Here is a 22,855-nt window from a genome sequence, read left to right as displayed (position 1 = left end):
AAACACTGATTGCTCTGCTTGGGAGCCAGGTGGCAAAGGAGATGAGGTGGAGGGTGCTTATCAGAGTCCTGCATACAAAAGAACACAATGCATCCCACATTAATCCCCAATCTGGAAATCATCGTGGGCAGAGCAAATAGTCAACAAAGACCTGGCTGTGGTCTCAGAGGAACTCTTCTGGGAATCTGGGGTCTAGATGCTAGAAAACCTGTGCCATTGATGCATCTTGACTTTAAAGAAATTAAAGCATAGCCCTGGCCAGTTTGGTTCAGTGGATAGCACGTCGGCCTGTGGACCAAAGGGTCCAAGGGTCGATTCTGGTCAAGGGCACGTACCTCAGTTGCAGGTTCCTCTGCAGCCCCAGGAGGCAACCAATCCATGTTTTTCTCTCACATCGATAGTTCGCTGTCTTTCCCTCTCTTTTCAACTCTCTCTAAAAATCAATGGGAAAAATTCCACTCCCTCTAAAAATCAATGAAAAAAATATCCTCGAGTGAGGATTTTTTAAAAATTTTTTAATTGAAGTATAAACAGTGATGCAATTCCAGAGGATTGTGGAGAACCCCAGTTTCTGGAGAGGGTATTCATGGGACCCAAGCAGGCTAATCAACAAGTCTGAATCAGGGCTATATTAGCTATCTGGTAGTCTAAGGCTGCTTATGAGCCCATGTCCAGCACTGGGAGGGACCCAAGGTCTGTCGTAGCTTCAGAGGAATGGAAGAATGCCGAGGTGCTATACTGCATCTAGAAGGGTTCAGGAATCTGGAGAAGGACTGTGAGTAAATTAATAAAGAGACTAGACATGAAATATAAATTTGGAATACATGGGAGAGCCAGATGGAGATTAGCTTTAGTAACTAAGTTCTCCTGAATCTCCGGACCTGGGGCTTTTTATTCACACATTTTTGCCCTAAAGCAAAGCAAACACACATATTAAAGGTAAAGTTTGGTAAGCAGTAAAGTATCAGGTTGGGGACACTGCCTTTGGCTGTTCAGCTGTTTGGCCAGCAGCAGGTAATAACATGTAGATTTTCAGGTTTGGGGAAATGCTTTTAGCTATTCCAGCAGGCAATAATATGTATCTTCAGCTCTGCTGAAGCCTCAAGGTCCACCAACCTTTTGATGAACTTCTTGCATTTATGACCTGCTGGAATTAGCCCCCAGCAGAAGAGTAAAGAGTGACAGATGTCATTGATTGCAAGGTCCACCACAGTCCACCACCCCTCCCACTAAAAAAACAAAGGATGATCCCCATATTTGATGAGCTTTTACTGGGTTCCAGTCTTGTGCCTGGCCCTCTTCTAGGTACTGGGGAGACAGAGATCAGTAAGTTTCAGAGGAACAGACTTAGTAAGAAGGGCCCTTATCTCATTCATTCTCCTTTTCACAAACCCACTTGAGACCCTCTCAATCCCTGTCAGTAAGTAAGCCACTATTTCATAACACTTTTAATTAGAAGGTCTCAGATACCCACTAGAAAATATGGACAAATAACTTGGACAGGCACTTCACATAAAGGAATGTCCAAATGACCAGGAATCATGAGAAGATGCTGAGTATCAATGGTTACAGAAAAATTAAAACTACAATGTACGGTGGCTACATACTCTCTAGAATAGCTAAAGTCAAACTTCTGAAAATAGCAACGTTGAGTGAGGCTGTGGAGCAACCAGAACCCTTATATACTATTAATGGGTGTGCACACTTGTACAAGTACTTCAGAGAACTGTTTGGCAATTTCTTCTAAAGTTAAATGTAAACATATGACTGAGCATTTCCACTCCCAGTATATGCTCAAAAGAAATGAGTGTTGCCCTGACGGTGTGGTACAGTTCATTGAGCACTGTCCCATGCACCAAGAGATCACCAGTTCAATTCCTAGTGAGGGCACATGCCCAGGTTTCAGGCTTGATCCTCAGTAGGGGTCCTTCAGGAGGCAGCTGATTGATGCTTCTCTCTCATTGATGTTTCTCTCTCTTTCTCCTTCTCCCTTACTCTCTCTCTCTTAAAAAAAAATCATTAAAAACATTTTAAAAAAGAAATGAACTTTTACACAGCAAAGGGCATATACAAAAATGTACACTGCAACTGAATTAATAATAGCCAAAATCTAAATACAACTCAAATTTCCATCAATAGAAGAATGGGTAAATATACACTGAGTGGCCAGATTATTATGATCTCTGAACGCATAATAACCTGGCCACTCAGTGTATATCCTATATAATAAAAGGCTAATATGCAAATTGTCCCCTCGACCAGGAGTTCGACCAGCAGGCAGGCCAGCCAATCGCCCATGTCCCCTCCCCCTGGCCAGGCTGGCCAGACCCCACCCATGCACGAATTCATTCACCAGGCCTCTAATATATATATATGCACTGAGTGGCCAAATTATTATGTGTTCAGAGATCATAATAATATGGCCATTCAGTGTATTGTGTACAGCACAGAAGGAAAATGAATGAACTGCTCTTATACACAATAATATGGATAAATCTCAAAAACAATGCTAAGAAAAAGAAACCAAACACACACACAAACAAATGCATTCTATGTGACGATATTCATATGAAGTTCAAGAAGAGGCAAAACTCATCTGTGTCAATACAGATCTCTACAGTGGGAGGTGAGAATTGACTAAAATAGGACTCCAAGGAACTTACTGGATCATGGAAATGTCCTCTATGCTGATCTGCGTGGTGGTGACATGGTGCATACATAGGTAAAAATTCACTGAACTGTCTGCTTAGGATGTGTGCATTTTACTCTATGTAGATTATGCCTCAGTAAAAGAGTACAAAAGTCTGGGTGACCACACTTGGTAGAAGCATGGCTGAATAGCAAAGGCTTGCATGTAAAACAATGAACACAGTCATCATAGAACAGCCTCAAATACAGTCCCAGTCCTGAGGCCCTTGGCAATAGTTTTGATACTTACTACCCACCAGCAGTAAGTATTAAAAAGGACATGGCAAAATAAATAAATAAATAAAAATAAATAAAATAAAAAGGACGTGGCCCTTTCCAGCCAAGTGAGCTATGGCCCTGCCCAGAGCTCTCAAAGGACTAGCTCCCCTGAGTGGCCCTCTTACTCCTGCAGCAGCACCTGGGGCCAAGTGCCAATAGCCAGGCCAGCACAGCCCTGCTTGGAGGCACGTTCAAGGCTTTGCAGGTCCTTAGTGGAAACCTGTGGGGCCCTGAGCACACTGGAGGTGCAGGGTTGACATGTAAGGAAAACTAGACAAGGGAAACAACCCTTTAGGAAGGTTCTGTATTTAAAACGCTGTTTACTCCCCTGGAATTGTGTAGCTCTAGCCGTGTTGTACCCCAGCCCATGCACCAGGAGCTCTCAAGTCTGGCTGCACATCAGAACCATGAGGAGTTTCTAAAATAATAGGCTGTCCAGGCCTCCCTGACCCCAGACCAACAGAATCAGAACCACTAGTACAGTGGTTCTCAAAGTGTGTCCCTGGAGTAGGAACTGGAAATGCAAATTCTCAGGCCCATCTCAGACCACTGGGTTTTGGAGCTGCTCCAGCAATCTCTGCTCTGATTGTTCTCACAAACCCTCCCAGTGATCTGGATGCACACTCAAGTGTGAGACCCACTGCTGTAGTTAGAAATTTATTTCTAACAGCTGCCCAGGTGATACAGACCACACTTTGAGAACCACTACTGTCTATCGAATGGAGAGAGCCAAACTCTGGTGCAGGAGGGAAAGAGGCGATAATAAAAGCTACCCAGGCCCAGCCGGCATGGCTCAGTGGTTGAACGTCGACCTATGAACCTGGAGGTCACGAGTTTGATTCCCGGTCAGGGCATATGCCCGGGTTGTGGGCTCGATCCCCAGTGTGGGGCATGCAGAAGGCAGCCGATCAATGATTCTCTCTCATCATTGATGTTTCTATCTCTCTCTTCCTGTCTAAAATAAATTAACTCAATTAAAAATTTTTTAAAAAAACAGTGGTGAAACTTAGAGTAATTAAATATTTTTTTTAAAAAAGCTACCCAGGTGAGTGACTCTGATGCAGATGAGGAGGGTTAATAAGGCTTCCATAGACTTTTATGTTCTAATCTGGCAGGAGGCGCCACAGGTGAGAATGTTCCAGGAGAAGAAATACAATTTGCTCCTCACATAACCTGTATAAGCCTCTTCATCCAATCAAGCTGCAATTTGAGGTGTCACAGGCTTTACTTTGTAGGTGCCCGTCCCTGAGAGTTTTTTCTGGCACTATTGGATCTGGAGAAGTTTCAGGTAGAACACTTTGTATGAAAGCCTCAATTTGGGAAAAGGACTGATTTTACTCTCATTGGTCCAAGATAAGTGAGAAACCGCAAATTAAGGAGGAGTACGGGGATGAAAAAGGAAGAAATTATGTGCAGGGCATGGAAGAGGAAGAGAGAGAGCTATGAGAGAGAAGGGTAGAAAGATATTTTTTCCAAGGATGGTTGTCATTCTCTCTCTCTCTCTCTCTCTCTCTCTCTCTCTTAATTGAGCACTGAGAAGGATTTTGTAAACGATTGGAGAGAGGAGCTGGACAAGCTGATCTGCAAAGCAAGAAAGAAAGAGATTGAAGTGAGTCAAGGGGGATCTCAGAGGAGTGTGGGGCCTGGGAGGTCAGCACGCCATGGGAAAAAGTCAGACTTGGTCAGGATTAAAACTTCCTGCTCTGAAAAATCAAACCGCAGCCTGAGAGAAACTATTGACAACACATGTATCTGAAAGAGGACTTGCATTCCAAATATATAAAGAGCTTGGATAACTCATTAATAGAAAGGCAAACAACTCAATGAAAAAAAAAATGGGCAAAAGACATGAGTAAACGCCTCACAACACTGTAGAAATGGCCAACAAGCACATGAAAAGATGATCTGCATTATTAGTCATCAGAGAAATGCAAAATAAAACCACAGCAAGATACCTGCTAGAATGGTTAAAATTAAGAAGATTTTCAATACCAAGTGTCGGCTAGGATGAAGAGAAACTGGAATTCTTATATCTTGCTGGCAGGAATTGAAAATAGTACAACCACTTGGTGTCCTAAAGAATATACCTACCATATGACCCACTAATTCTACTCTTAGGTGTTAATCAAAAAGCGATTTTTTTAAATACCCACAAAAGGACTTGTACACAAATATCAATAGCCACAGGTGAAAGTAGCCAATGATCACCACTGTATGTAATCCAGTTGCTCAAATGTTTGTGAATGTCTACATTAAGATGCATAAGTTATCAAAAATGCATGTTACCTGGCTGGTTTAGCTCAGTAGATGGAGCTAAATTGATCTGCGGACTCAAGGGTCCCAGGTTCAATTCCAGTCAGGGGCACATGCCTGGGTTGCCGGTTCGATCCCCAGTGAGGGGCCTGCAGGAGGCAGCCAATCAATGATTCTCTTTCATCATTGATGTTTCTATCTCTCTCTCCCTCTCCCTTCCTCTCTGAAATCAATAAAAATATTTTTTTAAAAAAATGCATGTTACCTTAAGAAAAAAAAAGATTTGTACACAAATGTGCATAGCACCTTCATTCACAAATTTTTAAAACTGAAAACAATTCAAATATCCATCAACTAGGGCATGGATAAACAAAATTTAGTATAGCCATAGAAAGGGGTTATAACAAAAATGATGAAATTACTGAAAGATGACAGCATGGATGACTCTCAAAGGTTAGAGCATTGCCAGCTGGCGTGGCTCAATGGTTGAGCGATGACCTATAAACCAGAAGATCATGGTTCGATTCCTGGTCAGGGCACATGCCCAGGTTTCGGGCTCTACCCCCAGTGTGGGGCCTGGAGGAGGCAGCCGATCAATGATTCCCATTATTGATGTTTCTATCTCTCTCTCCCTCTCCCTTCCTCTCTGAAATCAATTTTTTAAAAAAAATTAAAGATGAGAGCAACTCGGGACTGCTCCCCGGCCACGTGAAGGCTAGAATGTGCGTCCTCCTCTTTTAGGTGTGGGGAAGTCATGTCTCCTCCTGCAGTTTATAGACAAGCGGTTCCAGCCTGTCCACAACCTCCCCATAGGTGTGGAGTCTGGGGCCCATATGGTCAACATAGATGGGAAACAAATCAAACTGCAAATCTGGGATATGGCTGGGCAAGAATCCTTCCGTTCTATCACCCGTTCCTACTACAGAGCAGCAGCTGGAACACTGCTGGTGTACGACATTACAAGGCGTGAAACCTTCAACCACCTGACCTCATGGTTAGAGGATGCCCGGCAGCACTCTAGTCCCAACATGGTTATCATGCTGGATGGGAATAAGAGTGACTGAGAGTCCCACAGGGATGTGAAGAAAGAAGAAGGAGAGGCCTTTGCTCGGGAGCGTGGACTTACATTCATGGAAACTTCAGCCAAAACAGCCTGCAATGTTGAAGGGGCCTTCATTAACAAAGCCAAAGAAAGCCCTAACCGGTCTGGTTCAGTGGATAGAGCGTTGGCCTGCAGACTGAAGGGTCCCAGGTTCGATTCCAGCAAGGGCATGTACCTTGGTTGCGGCACATATCCAGTAGGGAGTGTGCCGGAGGCAGCTGATCGGTGTTTCTCTCTCATCGATGTTTCTGACTCTCTATTCCTCTCCCTTCCTCTCTGTAAAAAAAATCAATAAAATATTTTTTTAAAAAAGCCAAAGAAATATATAGGCAGATTCAGCAGGGTTTATTTCATGTCCACAATGAGGCAAATGGCATCAAGATTAGTTCTCAACAGTGTATTTCAACATCAGTGGCACCCATCGCCTCCCAGCAGAACTCAGGTGACATAGAGTACAACTCTGGCTGCTGCTGAATGTCTGGCCTGGACTCTTTTTTCCTTCCTGGAACAGCTTCAGATCAATGGGCTTAAAGAGGTCTTATTAACTTTGGCTGAGTAAAGCCTCTTTCAAGGTGTGATGTTTTGCCTTTCCACTTAAAGACCGGGGAAAATTTGGGCCCTTACTGACCTGTCCCTTCTTCAGGGATGTGAGCATTCCTTATAGATTAGGACTCTTCTTATACTCCTATTTTAATTTATAAAATGTTAATATTGAAGTTGATTGTCATGGCAATTAAAAAAAATAAATTATTTTAGAAGTATACATAATCTGCTCCCCACCAGGGATCAGTAACAGGGGTCGGGGACATTCTGCTTGAGCACTTGAGATTCCTGGGATCTGGCTAGCCTTTGGATGATAGATTCTCAGTCTTTGAATTTCATTGAGTTTTTCCACCTGTCACTTCATAAGAATTCTTGCAGAAGGCTGCAAGAGTTCTTGAACTGCTGAAGAATGCTGAATACTTCTCTACCATCTTATTACTAGTCTTAGAGGAACTACAAAACTTTTGAGAGCAGTGGAATTGCTCCTGGACCTCTGGCCACTTGTTACCTAAAGAAAACATCTTCCTTTGTTTGTTTGTTTGTTTGTTTGTTTGTTTTAGGGACCAGACCCAACATTGCAGTATCTCTCACCAAATAGACCCCTACTATTTCATCATACTTCTTAACAATACCCATTGAGACTTCTTACTCTAATCAAGCTATTCTGCTTACTTACTGGACAAGACATATTTGCTTCCACTTCTATGCCTTGGCATATTCCCTACTCTCCGCTAACATTATACTCAAAGTCCAAAACTTTTTCCTTCAGAAAGTCTTCTTTGACTGACCTAGGGACTTGTAAGCAATTATTGACACAGTACCCCTTAGCTTTCATATGCTATTTATTCTGTGTATACTTATTTGTATTTCTGTTGCTTTGTAAATATGTTTCATAGTTGTTTTGTGCGTGGAATCTCTCCCCACATAGGGTGTAAGCTCCTTGAGAGCAGGGACCACTTCATCCCTGTACTTTGTGAAGCACTCCCTCCACCACTCCTTCACAGTGCCTACTGCTATTTCTGTGATCGTTGAATTTAACTGACATACTTGAAGACTCCGAACAGGTCTATTTTAGAGTTCAGAGGAAACAAAAGGCCTTGGAGTCATCTCTTTGTAACTCTGTCTCAATCTCTTCCATCTGCTTACCCTGGATTCCACATTGCTCTTCTCCCTCTCCTCTTTCCCTTCTTCGCTCTTTGCTTCCCTTCCATGCAACGTACAGTAAGGCTGCCTGCTTCTAAGCAGTCAAATAAGTGGGTATTTCTGCAGCCATTCTCCTTTTCAAGAGCATATAATACTATCCTAGCCAAATTTGCCTTTGCTTCCCTCTTCATTCAGCTTTCTGGGTCAGTTGCTGTATCTTTTTGCCTTGATGTCCCATACTATTCCACAGCACTGAGGTCTCATTAATTTTTCTAATTTTTTTGTTGGTGGTGGTGAATTGTTTCATTATTAAATATATGCATGTATCCAAAAAAAAAAAAAAAAGATTAGAGCATCATCCTGATACCCTAAGGATTTGGGATTTGATCCCCAGTCAGGGCACATACAAGAATCAACCAATGAATGCATAAATAGGTGGAACAACAAATCAACATTTCTCTCTCTGTCTCTCTATCTCCCTTCCTCTCTGTCTAAAATCAATTTTTTTAAAATCACTGTAGGGAGTAAAACAAGCTAGATACAAAAGAGTGTCTATCACATGATTCCATTTATATAACATTTTTTAAGAAGAGAAGCAAATTTACAGTGACAGAAGGCAATACAGTGGTTGCCTGAAATTGAGGGGACTGCAAAGAAGGACTAAGGAACTTCCTCCGGTAATAGATGGGTGCTAGCTCTTGTTTAGGTGTATACATTCGTCAAAAGTCATCAAACTGATGCTTAAAATGTATAAATGAAGTTTATTGTATGTAAATTATACCTCAATAAAGTTAATTTTTAAAATAGCAAAAAAAATGTTTAAGTATTAAAAAAACAAAAATAATAACAAACAACAAAAAAGAATAAGAATTTTTTAAAATACAAAGAAGTCCAGCCGGTGTGGCTCAGTGGTTGAGTATCAACCCATGAACCAGAAGGAACAGTTCGATTCCCAGTGAGGGTACATGCCTGGGATTTGGGCTTGATCCCCTGTAGGCATGCAGGAGGCAGCTGATCAATGATTCTCTCTCATCATTGATGTTTCTATCTCTCTCCCCCTCTCCCTTCCTCTCTTCTGAAATCTATAAAAACACATTTTTAAAAAAATACAATAATGAGGATGCTCTCTTATGTACAGATATTGGAAGGTTTTCAAGATATATTTTCAAGTGAAAAAAAAGCGGGGGTGGAGGCATGCGTGGGGAGGGGTGTGGGATGGGAATGGGGGGAAGAGGACAAATATGTAATACCTTAATAAAGAAATTTAAAAAATAATAATAATAAAATAATAAATAAATAATAATACAAGAAAAAAACAAGATGCATAACAATTTTATAGAGTGAAATCATATGTGTTTAAATAAATAAATAAATAAATAAATAAATAAGTGCTGTATGTATAAGTAGGGTGAGAAGAATATATTTGCTTGCATAGTCATATATATATATATATATATATACACAAAAAAAGTCTTTGCAAGTGTCAGGGAAGAAAAACTTGCCTCTATTCTCTTAGGTTCGGAAGGTGGAGGCTTGCAGACTAAACAAAAGACAGATCAGCAAGAGGGAAGTCAGAACCTATTTAAGCATACACGTGGGAGTGCTCAGTGATGACTAAATTAAAGCGGTCTTTGGAATTTGGGCCTTTTATATTTATACTAGAGGCCTGATGCACAAAATTCGTGCAAGGGGCTCAGCCCTCACAGCGGCATGGCTTGCCTCAGCCCTCACAGCCCTGGCTTTGTCCAGAAGGTTGTCTGAAAGGATGTCCAGAAGGTCGTTTGGCTGTCCAGTCTAATTAGCATATTACGCTTTTATTATTATAGTTAGTAGGAGAAAGGGAAAGGGAGAGGGAGGAAAAAGGGCTTCTACAGGAAGAACAAAAAGATTTCTTTAGGAAAGACAAATGGGTTTTTAGGAGAACAAACCGGAGATAAGAAAGTTTGTAATAATGTTTGTTCATGCAGGTGCTCTCTCTCTGTCCTGGTAGTAGAAGCTGTCCTGAAGAGGGAATTCATAGCAGTCCTCATTTCTCTGAGGTTTCTGATTTGAGTTGGATAAGGGAAACTCCAAGAAGGCTTCTTTCTGTATCTGTTGAATCTCAAACATCTTTAGCTTAAAATAATCTTTGTTCCAATTCTGAGGTTCCAAGTGGGTCCTCATACAAGATACATAAGAAACTGATGATAGTAGTTATCCATTTGCAGGACAGGGGATGGAGGAGGACAGGAAATGGGAGGTTAGGGACAGGGGTGAGGGGAAACATTTTTTGCTACACTTTTTTAATGTTCTAAATTTTAGGAAGATATGAATGCATTGCTCACTCAAAAAAAATAAGTTCTAAGTATGTTTCAAATTTATTTAAGGAGTGGTTTCACACACATACACATACACACACACACACACACACACACACACACACACCTCATTTAGGAAAAGATGGATTTTTGCCTCATTAGCAAAGGCCTAATGGGATCTAGCCCTGAGGGAGGTGGGCTTTTATTATCATTGGCTACAAATCCTACCCAGGAGAGATTATAAAACAGAGTCAAGTCACCTTTTCCACTTTGCTGGGAAAGACACTTACAGCAATGTGTCAACTGTTAGTACCAGGACCCTCTCTCACGGCTCCCCTCCAGTCTCCAGGAATACAGTGGCAGCTACAGAGGGTAAGGGTGGGCTGGGAGGGAGCCGTGGAGGATGGAAACCTTCCCCCTTCAAGAAGATTTCAGGATTACTATTTGGGCTTTGCACATGGTGGAGGGTGAAAGGACTGGTGGAACTCTGACCTAACATGCTGACCCTTTGCCAATATAAGAATCAAAGTGCTTTCCATCCCAGACAGAGAGTAGTTCCTAATCTGAAGAAGATTCTAAAATAGGAATTCAAGGTCAAGTGAAGGTTTTTCAGATAGAGTTAATCAGCATATGTTAAATGCCCTGGAATTCAAAAATATGAATCAGAGAGAGAGGGGATCAAGGTTCTGAGTTCTGGGGATACACCTCAGGTCTGGAGCATGCCAAGCACATTCCCACCTCTGGGCAGCTAAACTAGCCGCCCCCTCTACCGCCCCCTCTACCTAGACTCCCCATCTCTAATTGGCCCCCACTTCTCATCCTGAGCTCCATTTCATTGTAGAAAAGAGGTCTTCTCTGGTCACCCAAAGAATAGGTATAGATCCACCCAAGCAGTCTCTAACATATCCCCTTTTTAAAAAATGTATTCTCTTTATAGCCTGTATGATCATCAAATTCTTTTATATTTGCTGTCTTTCGCAACTGGAATGGCACAGCCATAATGGGCTTGTTCTCCACGTCCCCAGTGTTTAGGACAGTTGCCTAGTGCATAGTGGACACTCCATATTTGCTCAATTAATGAACAAATAATTAAAAGTTAAACTTGAAATATATGTGAAATATTTAAGCACAGATGTGAAGTCATCAAATGTGGAAAACATCCAGGCTGGAGGTGTACATTTGGACATCATTAGAACAAATTCAGCTTTTAACTCCACAGGAATAGATAAACTCACCTGAGGAGAGCTTTAAAGAAGAAAGGCTGGGACCTGAGGAACCCAAAATTTAGAGGTTGGAGAGAGCAAAGGAGCAAGCAAAGAAGATATAAAAGAAGAGGCCATTGAGGTAAGGGCAACCAGAAGGTGTCTCTGAGGGTGAGAGACAGGAGTATCTGGAGAACAGGGAATGACCAGCTGCGTGAAATGCTGGTCTGGGAGTTGCCAGCATGGAGGCCATCAGGACCCCGACAGGAGCAGTTTCAGGGCCAGAAGCCTGCAGGAATGGATGAAGGGAATGTGATGAAGGGAAGTGAGGGCGGAAGCATTGTGTGTGAATGGCTCAATCACTGAGCTGAGAATGGCCCATAAACTGGGAATAGCTACAGGCAGATATGAATCAAGGGAAGATTCTTTTTCTTTTCTGATCAACTTTTTCTTTTGAAAAGTTTCAAACCTGCAGAAAGTTGAAAGAGGAATACAATGCACTCCTCTTCACCCTTTACCTTTCTTTAGTCATCGTTTTTTAACACGGCCACACTTACTTCCCCCATTCACATCTATATATATATTCATTGTGGAGTGAATCACTGAAAAATAAGTTGTAGATATTCCTAAATACTCATGATGCTTTCCCAAAGAACAAGGCCATTCCCCTACATAACCTCAATGCCATATCCCACCTGAAGAAATGTAATATCAAAGCAATAACATTACCTCATAAACAGACCATATTCACATTTCCCCAACAGTCCAGAAACATCCTCTCTAGCTGCTTTCTTTTTTCCTGGTGCTGGATCCAATTGAGATTCATACATTCCATTTGGTTGTCACGTCTCTGTACTCTCCTTAATCAAAAACAGCCTCTGTATTTTTATTTTTATTTATTTTTGTCTTTCATGGCACTGACAGCTAAAAGAGTTCGGGCCAGTTGTCACGTAGCATGTCCCACATCCTGGATGTGTCTGATTGTTTCCTCATGATTGGATTCAGGTTAAACATTTTTGGCAAGAATACCACATAGATGATGTGAACTTCTTAAAGGAGAGTGTTTTTTGGGGGTTGGTTTTTTACATATATAATTGATGAGAGAGAGAGACTAGTTGTTCCACTTATTTATACATTCACTGATGGATTCTTGTATGTGCCCTGACTGGCGATGCTCTAACCAACTGAGCTATCTGGCCAGGGCTCAAGGGAGAGTTTTTTTAAAGATAGAAAACACTCAGTCCAGTAAGGGTGATGGGAAAGGAACTGGAAAAATGACTGAGGTGATGAATCCCTGAATTGAGGGTGAGGGTGGAATCAGATGAAGGAATTAGCTGTGACTAGCAGCGGGTATGTCTCTTTGGTTGTAACAAACAGGAAGCAGAATGGGAAGATGGTGAAAATTAAGGAATGTTGTCTGAGGCAAGGAGGATAAGTATGTTTGGATCTGATGGCTTCTACTTTCTCAGTGAAATGAGGCAAAGTCAGCAGCTGAACCTAAAAGTAAAAGTGGGGGAAGAGAGGAGGAAGTTTTAAGAAAGAAAGATACAATATGACATCATCATTGATGGAAGGACCAAAGTAGGCTTTCCAGAGAAATATAAAAAGTTTGGCTGCCCTGTTGGTGAGAGTGTAAAATTGTGGGAAATACTTAAAATACTATGGAAACAGCATAAAGTTTGCTCAAAGAATTAAACAGAGAATTACCATATGATATAGAAATTCCATTTACCAAAAAGAAATGAAAGCATGATCTCAAAGTTATTTATACATCCATATTCATAACAATATTATTCACAATAGTCAAAAGGTATAAGCAACCCAACCAAGTGTCCATCGATGGATGAATGGATAAACAGAATGTGGTATATACATACAATAAAATATTATTCAGTCTTAAAAAGGAAGGAAATTCTGACACATGTTCCACCATGGATGAACCTTGAGGACATTATGCTAAGTGAAATAAGCCAATCACAAAAAGACAAATACAATATAATTTCACTTATATGAGTAGTCAGATTCATAGAAACAGAAGGTAGAATGGTAGTTGCCAAGGGCTGGGGGAAGTGGGGAATGGGGAGTTATTGTTTAATGGACACAGTTTCAATTTTACAAGATGAATAAGTTCTGGAGATTGGTTGCACAACAATGGAAATGTACTTAACGCTACTGAACTGTACACTTAGAAATGGTTAAGGTGATAAGTTTTACATTATGCATATTTTACCACAATAAGATATTAAATAAATAAATAGGGGAAAGTTTAGACATGGCATGGTTAGTGTCCGGTGAGTATTAAGATAATTCATTTGTGGAGAAATCAGTCAGCTCAGTTGCACAATTTTCCTCCAATCAATGTTCTGCTGCTCAGGTGTATACAGAAAGAAGACAAATGCTTGGGTTCATCCAGGATTGATTATACAAAGGGAGAGGGGCTAGGGAATTGATTGAAGGAGGTGTGGTCGATTTATTATTGTCAAGCAAATATTTGCATCCCAGGGAATGGAAAACAGTTCCCTGACTCATTGGGCTTGACCATGTGACTTGCTCTGACCAATAGGCAGGCAGAAGTGACAGTGTGCCAGTTCCAAGCTGAGGCCTTAAAAGATATTGCATGTTTTCACTCCCTTCTGATGCTCCCACTATGTGCCATGGAAAGAACGTTCCTGGACAGCCATTGCTCCTTCACCTAGTCTTAGAACAAGAGACCCTGGAGCCTAAAGCCCAGGTGTGACAAAACAAATCAGTCGAGCTTTTTCACAACAGGTTTGCCACCAGAACACAGGTGTCATGAAAACTACCCCTAAACCTAAGCCAAAGTAGGAAAGAAAAAGACTCAGATCAACATCATTATAGTTGGACATGTAGATTCCAGCAAGTCTACCACTACTGGCCATCTGATCTACAAATGTGAGGAGATCGACAAAAGGACCATTGAAATGTTTGGCAAGGAGGCTGCAGAGATGGGAAGGGCTTTTTCAAGTACTGTATGCCTGCATCTTGGATAAACCGAAAGCTGAGCATGAGGGTGGTAGCTCCATTGATATCTCTCTGTGGAAATTTGAGGCCAGCAAGTATTATGTGATGATCATTGATGCCCAGGACAAAGAGACTTCATCAAAAACATGGTTACAGGCACATCTCAGGCTGATTGCTGTCCTGATTGTGGCTGCGGATGCTGGTGAACTTGAAGCAGGCATCTCCAAGAACGGGCAGACCCGTGAGCATGCCCTTCTGGCTTACACACTGGGCGTGAAACAACTGATTGTTGGTGTTAACACAATGGATTCCACGGAGCTGCCCTACAGCCAGAAGAGATGCAAGGAGATTGTTAAAGAAGTCAGCACCTACATTAAGAAAATAAGCCACAACTCTAACACAGCAGCATTTGTGCCAATTTCTGGTTGGAATGGCGACAACAGGCTGGAGCCAAGTGCTAACATGCTTTGGTTCAAGGGGTGGAAAGTCCCCCATAAAGATGGCAATGCCTGTGGAACCAGGCTGCTTGGAGCTCTGGATTGCATCCTGCCACCAACTCATCCAAATGACAAGCCCCTGCGTCTGCCCCTCCAGGATGTCTACAAAATTGGAGGCATTGGTCCTGTCCCTGTGGGCTGAGTGGAGACTGGTGTTCTCAAACCCGGCATGGCGGTCACCTTGGCTCCAGTCAATGTTACAACTGAAGTGAAGTCTGTTAAAATGCACCATGAAGCCTTGAGTGAGGCTCTTCCTGGGGACAATGTGGGCTTCAGTGTCAAGAATGTGTCTGTCGCCCTAGCTCAGTGGTCGGCAAACTCATTAGTCAACAGAGCGGCAAACAGCGGCTCGCGAGCCGCAGTTTGCCTACCACTGCCCTAGCTGGTTTGGCTCACTGGATAGAGCATCAGCCTGCAGACTGAAGGGTCCCAGGTTCGATTCCGGTCAAGGGCACGTGCTCAAGTTGTGGGCTCAATCCCCAGTAGGGGGCGTGCAGGAGGCAGCCAATCAATGATTCTCTCTCATCATTGATATTTCTATCTCGCTCTCCCTTCCTCTCTGAAATCAATAAAAATATATTTAAAAAAAAAAAAAAAAAAGAATGTGTCTGTCAAAGATGTTTGTCATGGCAATGTGGCTGATGACAGCAAAAATGATCCAGAAATGGAGGCAGCTGGTTTCACAGCTCAGGTGATTACCCTGAACCATCCAGGCCAGATCAGTGCCGGACATGCACCTGTGCTGAACTGTCACACAGCTCACATTGCCCGCAAATTTGCTGCCATCGCTGATACGGTTCCTGGCAAGCCCGTGTGTGTCGGGAGCTTCTCTGACGGTCCTCCTCCGGGCTGTTTGGCTGTTTGTGACGTGAGACAGACACACAGGTGCCATCAAAACAGTGGACAAGGAGGCAGCTGGAGCTGGCAGTCACCAGTCTGCCAGAAAGCTCAGAGGCCAAATGAATATTATCCCCAATACCTGCCACCCGTCTTAGTGGTGGAAGAACAGTCTCAGAACTTTCTCAAGTGGCCATTGAAGTTTAATAATAAATGACTGGTTAATAATTACAATGCGCTGTAAAACCTTCAGAACGAAAGGAGACTGTTTGGTGGACCATCTGGGGTATTCTGTGTGGCAGTTTTTCAGTTAGTTTTTTAAATGAGTACTTTTTAATAAAAACAACTTGACCAAAAGCTGGCACAGAACACTGAAACCCATTAAAACAAAGTTCAATGGGAAACCTGTGTGTTCTTTTGGCCAACATTGTAACTTTCTATTATACTATTTAGGTAAAAGACTTAAGTAAGAGCTGTCCATAACCTATTTCTGGTGTTGCATCTGCTGAAACTTTAGAATTTTTTTTAAATATATTTTGTTGATTTTTCACAGAGAGGAAGAGAGAGGGATAGAGAGTTAGAAACATCGATGATAGAGAAACATCGATCAGCTGCCTCTTGCACAACCCCTACTGGGGATGTGCCTGCAACCAAGGTACATGCCCTTGACCGGAATCGAACCTGGGACCTTTCAGTCCGCAGGCCGCGACGCTCTATCCACTGAGCCAAACCGGTTTCGGCGAAACTTTAGAATTTAATATTTCTGGTTAGCATAAATATTTCACCTCTGGGTGAAAACTTTTTTTTTTCACCCTGTTTTAAGGGGAGGAGTCATCTGATTACATAGTAAGAAGCTATGGAAGGGGGTCTGTGGGTGCCATACTTCATAGGTTAGGACAGATGAGCAAAGAGTAGCTTTGTTTATGTGTAAGCTAGTTAATAAAGGCCAAATTCTGTAATATTAAAGTCCATGTGTTGCTTTTTTTTTTTAAGCCAGCAAAACTATTGGTAAGAAATAAGCCATTAAGAGATCAACCAAAGGACTTGTATGCATGCATATATGCATAACTAATGGACACAGATACAAGGGGGGTGAGGGCATGAGCGGGGCAGAGGGGTGAGAGGGCAAGGGGAGGATAGGACACATATGTAATACCTTAATCAATAAAGAAAATTGGGGGGGGGGGAAGAAGTAAGCTTTGTTGTGTAAGCCACTGAGATTTATTACTGCAGCAAAGGCTGACTAATACAGGGATTATAATGATAAACCTACTGAGGGAAGGAAGAAAAGTAATGATAGCGAAAAGCTATTAGAAGTCTTGATGAAGTAATAGGATTCTGGAAATGGGAGAATTTCCAACAAGTGAGCCAGGAGGATAAATAGTTGTCAGAGAGGTAAAATGTTTGAAAACACGATTTCAGCACTGATGTGATTTCTAGTGATGATAATCGTGGGTAGCTGAGATGGACAAAGGAAATTCTGACAGGGTTGAAAAGATTTATCTCTTTAGGGTGGAGTTTAAATTGAAATAAGTGGTTGACCACAAGATCTACCCATCAGGAATGAGTCCGTTTTAATTGGTAGGGAGAAAATAGCAGCACTAACTTTCCTATGAGAGCAATAATGTGTCCAAAGTTAGGACAGATCATCTCATGGTGTTTTTAGAATCATTGGATGCTATACTGCCACCTAATAGCGGCAGATTCTTTGCTGCTGAAAATTCCTTATTTTCCAGAACCCATGATGCAGGCAGTCTCCGGAAACATAACTGAGAAAAAGGAAAGTAAGAGAAGGAAGAGTACATCTCCCCCAAGATAGACAAAAGCCTTCATTATAAATGGAGAATAGCCTTAGGTATTAAGTAAAAAGACTATCTCAAAACAAATCCCACAGGCTACAGCTGCTTTTAAATGTGTTAGAAGAACTTGGAGCCTGGTGGCAAATAGATTCTTACTGAGTAGTCCTGAACAAATTATTCTAGTACTCTGAGTCTCCTTAATTTTCACATCGTAAAATTGAAATAATAATGCTTGATTTATAGGATCGGAGATCAATTATAGAGAGCCAGGCACATGGCAGAAGGTCGAAAGGAAACCATAATTATTGTTGTTGTCATTGTGTCCCTAACATGAAGGAACAAATGTCCCTTCAATGAAAGTACCTAAGGAAGAATAGGCAACTATCAAAACAATCTAGTCAAAGAGATACACTCAAAAATACTATAAATAGATCAAAATATAATACCCTATATAATAAAAGGCTAATATGCAAATTGTCCCATCAACAGGGAGTTCAGGAGTACAACCAAGAGTTCTACCAGGGGCCGGGGCCAGCCAGCCAACCATCCTTGGCCCCTCCCCCCAGCCAGCCTGGCCCGATTGACCCCAATCAGGGCGGGCTGGCTGGACCCCACCTGTGAACGAATTTGTGCACCGGGCCTCTAGTCAATAATAATATTAAATGTAAATGGTCTAAATATACCAATTAAAAAACAGAGTTTGGTAGAGTGAATTAAGAAATATGACCCTACTATATGCTGTATATAAGAAAGTCACTTCAACTACAATATAGGCAGATTGTAAAAGAGTGGAAACAGATACATCATGCATACCCCAATCAAAGCAAAGCAGGAGTGGCTATATTAATATTAGATAAAGTAGATTCCAGGGCAAAGAATATTAACAAAGATAGAAAAGGACATTATATAATGATAAAAGGGTCAATTCACCAGGAAGACAGCAATCTTAAATGTGCATGCACCAAACAGCCGAGCTAAAAAATAATGTAAAGCAAAACTGACAGAACTTAAAGAATAAATCCACAATTAGAGTTGGCACATTCAACATCCTTCTCACAACAGTTGAAAAATCAACTAAACAGAAAATCACAGGATATAAAATAACTCAACACCACATTCAAACAACAGAATCTAATTGACATGTATAAAACATTCTACTTGACAACAGCAGAATATACATTCTTTTCAAGCAGACACAGAATATATGCCAAGATAGGCCATATACTGAGCCATAAAACAAACCAAACAAATTAAAGGAATTGAAATCACCAAGTGTGTTCTCTGACTACAATGAAATGAAAATGGATTTCAAGAACAGAAAAATAACAGGAAAATCTCCAAATACTTGGAAAATAAATAACACACTTCCAAATAATCCATAAATCAAAGAGGAAGTCCCAAGGGAATCTATATATATAAAAGCCAAGAGACCAGAACTACTGGAATGACTAGAACGACTGGTCACTATGACGTGCACTGCAGCTGGCCAACCAGTCAGCCTGGCTCCCAATCTGCACCCCCATCTGGGGTGAGGCCAGCTGGCCAACCTCCCACAACCCTCCCGTGGCCCCTGCCCCTAGCTGGACCGGCCCCCGATCGGATCGGCCAGCCAACCTCCTGCAGCCCCTTCCCCTGGCCAGCCTGGCCCCCCTCAGCCCCAATTGGGGTGGGCCAGCTGGACCCCACCTGTGCATGAATTTGTGCACCAGGCCTCTAGTTTTAATATATTTGTTGAATTGAATGAAAATAACAAACAATTAATAAACAAAACTAAAGACTATATACCAATATCCTTCATGAATTCAGATGCAACAACCCTTATAAAAATATCAGTAATGACCAAATAGGGTTTATTTAAATAAAAATATGTTAATGCAAGGCTAGCTAGTGCAATAGTTTTTAAAAATCTATCAATAGTAACAGTATTTAAAAGAAAATCACATGATCATATCAATCAAGGCAGAAAAAGCATTTGACAAAATTCAATATCCATTCATGATTTTAAAACTAAACTCTCAGAAAAATAGAAGTAGAGGAAAATTTACTTAACTAGGTAAGTTGTATCTACCAAAAAATCTATCAGTTATGTTACACTTAATGGCAAACACTGAATGTTTTCCCCATAAAATTGTTATCGATGGAGAGTTCTTAGTGTCCCCACCTTTGCTAGTGGAACGGTGGTTCGTGGCCGGTGAGGGACTGAGGGACATCTGCGATGTCACAAGAAAAGAAATTTTTTTAGATTTGCACGGGAGGATGAGATATTGTAGAAAGCTTTATTTCTGTGAAATCAAATCCCTTCGTTTCCAAGGTCCCATTTTTCTCCATTCGGCCAAGGAAAAAGGCCCACTGCTTTCAGCAGAGCTAGGATGAAAGCCATTTCCCAGAGTTTCTGCTCCACATTTGCACACTTCAGTCCAGCATCAGGCTAGCTTAGTTTGTGTCCCCAGCTGTCGTTCATCAGTCCATTGCATATGGGGTCCACGTGGCCATGAGCCATGCAGCTTCCACGAACACATAGCTATGGAGGGAACACAGGCAAATATAAGAAAGCAGAAACAAAACCAGAGGAACAGAGAGCCGAAAGCACCAAGAACAAACGCCTTTGTCTGGGGGATTATGTATTTCTAAATTTTTGTGAGTTTGCAATGGTTCTGCTTTCTTTAGCCAATTATCTTTCTTTCAGGCTAGACTGATGGGCATCTTTTTTTACTTTACCCCAACTTCACTGCACATGTGTCCATCTCCCCTTTGTTGGGCCAGTGGCTCCCTGAGGAGGGTCAAGTTGTAGCTTCCCAGTGACGCTGCTCAAATGGCAATGTTTATCATGTCTGGCCTTTTCTTTGCTCCTTTTCTATTATTAATAAGTAGCTAATTATGACAATAACACAATCAGGAAAAAGACAAGTCAAGGCTCTCATGGCTCTTAATTCAATAAGTTCTAACCAGTGCAGTAAGGCAAAAACAAACAATCAAAAAAGGAATAAGAGCATATGACTGGAAAGGACGAAATACAACTGTCTCTATTTGCAGATGACCTAACTGTCTATGTAGAAAATCCCAAGGGGTCTGAAAAATCCAATAACTAATAAGTGAGTTCAACAAGGTCTCAAGATACAAGTTAAACATATAAAAATCAATTGTATTTCTATAATTAGTAATGAACAGTGGACACTAAAATTAAAAATCAGTAGTTACAATTGAACACAAAAAGATAAAGCAGGCATATGTATATCTAACAAAACTGTACAAGATCTGTATGCTGAAATTACAAAATGCTGATGAAAGACATCAAAGCAGATCTAAACAAATGTAGAGACATAATATGTTCATGGATTAGAAGATCCCACATAGTAAAGATGTCAATTCTCCACAAGTTGATATAGAATATCTAAAATAATTTTGAGAAAGAGAAAGAGGGGGAAATCAGCTTATCAGATTTCAAAACTTACTATAACACTAGAATAACCAAGGCTGGGTGGTATTGGTGGGGAGATGGATGATTGGTCAATGGAACAGAATAGAGAACTCAAAAATAGGTGCACAAAGACTGATCAGACTAATTTTTTAAAATATGTTTTTATTGATTTTAGAGAAAGAGGAAGGGAGATAGAAACATCAATTGGCTGCCTCCTGCACGCCCCCTCCTGGGGATCTAGCCTACACCCCAGGCATGTGCCCTGACTGGGAATCAAACCAGCAACCTCTTGGTACATGGGACAATGCTCAACCAACTAAGCCACACAGGCTGGGCCAGACTGATTTTTTACAATGGTGCCAAGGTGATTTAAGGAAGAAAAGAGAGCCTTTTCAAACAAGTGGTACTGGAGAAATTGGACATCCATAAGCCAAAAAAAAAAAAAAAAAATGAACATCAACCTAAACCGCACACTTAATATAAAATTTAAATAGGTCATGAACTTAAATGTAAAACTATAAAACGTTAAAAAATAAGTGAAGGGAACTGAAGTTTTGCCACCCTGAAGCTGTCTCTTTGGGATATTGATTTTAAGCTGTTTATTAAGAAACAAGACTCAGAAGAACCTTTGACCCTCCCCCCTTTCCTGCCCAAAGGACTCAGACAGAAAAACCTGCTTCAGGAAGGAAATTTTAGGATAGTCTTCACCTAATTTGAATTAAGTATGTAAGTAAGAGGGCTTCAGTCAGAGGTCTGTTAGCTGGATACCCCCATGTCTCATTGTTTCTGAGCTGCCTAGCAAGAATTTTCCTGCCATGTATGTTCCTTTCTTCCTCAACTACCTGTAAATCGCCCATTCTCACTTCTGAAATCTAATGCCCCATTCACCACTTCTCCTTTGTCCACAAATAACAAATATGCCCAATGTTGCTTCACTGTCTTTGGAATTTCATGCTTCTGTGAACTCCCCATGCGCATGAACTAAAACTTTGATTTTCTCCTGTTAATCTGTCTCTGTAAATTTAATTATTAAACCAGCTAGAAAAATTTAGAAGATAGGAGGGAAAGTATTAATTTTTTAGCCCCCACATAAGCAGAGAAGAAAATCTCTGGGGTCTAGAGTTTATACTTGATACCAAAAGCACTATCCATAAAAGGAGTATCAGTAAACTGTTTTCAGCAAAATTAAAAACTTTTGCTCTGTGGAAGGCCCTGTTAAGCAGATGAAAAGATGAGCTATAGTCTGAGAGAACATATTTGCAAACCATTTGTCCAATGAAGAACTAGCATCGAGACTATATAATGAACCCTCAAAACTGAACAGTAGGGCCCTAGCTGATTTGGCTCAGTGGATAGAGCATCAGCCTGTGGACTGAGGGTCCCGGGGTTTGATTCTGGTCAAGGGCACATGCCCGGGTTGCGGACTTGACCTCCAGTGTGGGGGGCATGCAGGAGGTAGCTGATCGATGATTCTCTCCCATCATTGATGTTTCTATCTCCCTCTCCCTTCCTCTCAAACTCAATAAAAATAAATATATACTAGAGGCCCGGTGCATGGGAATCGTGCACTGGTGGCAGGCGTGGCCTGTGCAGCCAGCTGTAGGAGTGCCCTTCATCCGGTCAGCTGATCGACTGTGGACCTGCCCTCTGAGTGACTGCTCCCTGGTCCAGCATCTTCCGTGGAGCCAGAGCATTTGCCTCTCCAGGGGACCCAGTCGGGGCCTGGGCCCAGGGACAATAGCATTGAGAGGCGGCAGAGTAGGCCTCAGTCCCTCACCGGCCACGAACCACCTCCCAGCCTCCAGGGTCAGCTCT

The 22,855-nt window shown here is 41.6% G+C and overlaps 2 pseudogenes across 2 annotated transcripts; both read left to right on the top strand.

The window, feature by feature from the left end:
- The first annotated feature begins 5,966 nt into the window (after positions 1-5,966).
- LOC307107358 (ras-related protein Rab-2B-like) lies at positions 5,967-6,796 on the top strand (annotated as a pseudogene). The gene is made up of 2 exons: positions 5,967-6,429; positions 6,636-6,796. The product of its transcript is annotated as a ras-related protein Rab-2B-like (transcript).
- A 6,983-nt stretch (positions 6,797-13,779) lies between these two features.
- Positions 13,780-15,981, top strand: LOC307107443 (elongation factor 1-alpha 1-like; annotated as a pseudogene). The gene is made up of 3 exons: positions 13,780-13,798; positions 14,325-15,269; positions 15,588-15,981. The product of its transcript is annotated as an elongation factor 1-alpha 1-like (transcript).
- Positions 15,982-22,855: the final 6,874 nt, after the last annotated feature.

Source organism: Cnephaeus nilssonii, assembly GCF_951640355.1.
Source record: "Cnephaeus nilssonii genome assembly, chromosome: 11".
Classification (NCBI taxonomy): Eukaryota; Metazoa; Chordata; class Mammalia; order Chiroptera; family Vespertilionidae; genus Cnephaeus; species Cnephaeus nilssonii.
Note: the sequence above shows the minus strand (reverse complement) of the source record. Positions and strands in the feature narration are given on the sequence as shown.